Genomic DNA, 2,565 nt, shown 5'->3' with positions numbered 1-2,565 from the left:
TCCTTGCATTTCAATAGGGTCCTCGCACCGCTAGGTGCTCGGGCCCTAATAATAATAATAATAATAATAATAATAAAAAATCCTTGCATTTCAATAGGGTCCTCGCACCGCTAGGTGCTCAGGCCCTAATAATAAAAAATCCTTGCATTTCAATAGGGTCCTCACACCGCTAGGTGCTCGGGCCCTAATAATAATAATAATAATAATAATAAATACCCACAATAGGAGTTATAATGTTAATGGGCATCCAGTCAGTTAGCTAGTCAGTAGCACCTTGGCTTTAATATTAACCATAGACTATGATATTAACACATGCACATGACACAACAGCTAGCTTCTCTCATTCCAATTCAAACAGAGGACAGTGGTACTGACCACCTGTAACGTTTCCTAGCTAGAAAAAACGTCAGCTACCTAACAACATTAACAGTGACCTACGATTAAATGCAGCAAAAATGAGGACTGGTAATGAAAATAATGTGTTGGTATGGAGTGGTAGAAGTTAAGAAATGTGCCACATATCCTGGTTTAAGCCAGGTAGCGCATTGCTCTGTGCAGATAGAGCACTCAGAGCCCGAGTCGGAGAAAGGTGTGTGTGTGTGTGTGTAGGGGGGGGGGGGGGGTGCTGCTGTATTTTTGTTGTTAACATATTATGTTTCAACCAAGTACTGTATGGTTTTGACACTTTTCTAGCTTGTTAAAAAAGGACATACAGTAAAAAACAAAATAAAAAAAAAAAACTCTTAAATTTTAGGGGTGCTGGGACTCAATTTAGGGGTGCCAGGGTGGGCTAGAAACGCTTATGGTCGACACCTCCCCCTGCTGCGCCGCCACACCCATCTCAGCGCACCTCGGTCTGCCAAACTACCAAACTTAGCGCACCTCGGGTTGCGCTGCTCAAAACTAGCTCTGCGCGGGGTTCGAAACCCTGCGCCGCGCCGGGAAACTAGAGGCCTCTGTGTTACACGAAGGTGGGGTTTGCCTGTCCACATGTACGCAACAGAGCACAGCAGAGATAGGTTCAGTAAATGCTACTTGAGTTTACAACAGCTCGTTACATGCAACAATTCTGCAAAAAAGTGTCTGACTGGCAGCTATGGCTGCCAAACAAAAACCATAAAATTAAAGAAAAATAGATCAGACTGACCAGAGCAGACATGAGGGAGTGTGACACTTAATTCATAAAACAAGGCAGTGCGCCTGTATCAATTGTGGTTAACACTGAATATCTTATGTACTGCAGCTGATACAAATGATGGACTTGTCTCTCTATTGGGTGCCTGTTCTTCCCCGTAAACCTTGTTCTAATGCTTGATCTAAAAAATATCAGGAAGTTTGTCATCATTAGCAGTTATCAGTGTTGGAATGTAAAATTAAATTAAATTACTGTACTGAGGGTGCAAGTCCTCTGCAGTGGCCATGGGTTTGAATCCAGCCTGCAGCCCTTTGCTGCGTGTCTTCCCCGCTCTCTCCACCCTTTCATACTGCAATCTATCTTTCTCTAACCAATGAAGGTAGAGAAAAAAAAAATTAAAATTACTCAGAAATAAACAGCCAGTTACACATACATAACAAGTTAAAGGCCAAAAATAACATCTCTGTAACATCTCTCCAAGACAAGCACAAGCTATATCATATACTGTATTTCTGTGTAATTTGGATGTGTGTGAGAAGAGGAAAAGGCTGTTACCTGCAGGCTGAATGAAGGCCACAAATGAAGATGTTTAAACTAACAACCCCACAATACATCATAGCAACTCCCCAGGCAGTTCTGGATCTCAGCAGACGCTGCATTTTCCTTTTTGCAAAGACTGAAAGGACAGACAGGATAGGTCATGTTTATCAGATTTCTTTGTTCTACTAATTTTTCAAGTAGTTAAGCAACACCAGGTGAGAGATGAGGATGGTAGCTATGCTAAGCAAGCACAGTCATTCAATCTCTTAGACTGATCAGGGTTTTTTAATAGTCAAATAGTATGATTCATGTAAATATCTTGAAAATGCCCACATCTTTTATTGCCCTAGAATGACCTGTAGTATAGGCTATATATTTTTTTTTTATTACTTTTCCCTGTGACAATCATCACCTTGCCTTGATGAGCATGTCTCTGGAATTAGAATAAGAAGTATCAAGTGAATTTATATATTATGTATATAAGTACATGGAACTTAACACAAATTTTGATTAATTCCAACTTGGATGTATTGCTCAGTATTCATTAAGTGAATAGAATATCCATGAAGCAAGAAGTTAATATTTTGGCTGGTAAAACAAGGTGTGAAATAGGCCCATCTAAAGCTTACAAGGGTGGGATAGGCAGGGGACAGACACACAAATGATTCCAGTTTTGTTTTAATGTTAGAGCAAACCAGCCGTCTCTCTTTCTTTCTCTCGCACTCACACATAAACACACACACACCCACACACACACACCAGGGATGCAAACTCATCAGCAAATATCAGCTTTAAAATGTGGATTTACAGTCGATTTAAGCATATAGAGAAGACTCACCCAAGAATTAATATCAACTTACTGCTACTAAAGTAATATAAGGGGGACATCA

This window comes from Epinephelus moara, chromosome 13, assembly GCF_006386435.1.
Source record: "Epinephelus moara isolate mb chromosome 13, YSFRI_EMoa_1.0, whole genome shotgun sequence".
In the NCBI taxonomy this organism is placed as follows: domain Eukaryota; kingdom Metazoa; phylum Chordata; class Actinopteri; order Perciformes; family Serranidae; genus Epinephelus; species Epinephelus moara.
The sequence above is the reverse complement of the archived record's forward strand: the minus strand, read 5'-3'. Positions refer to the sequence as shown.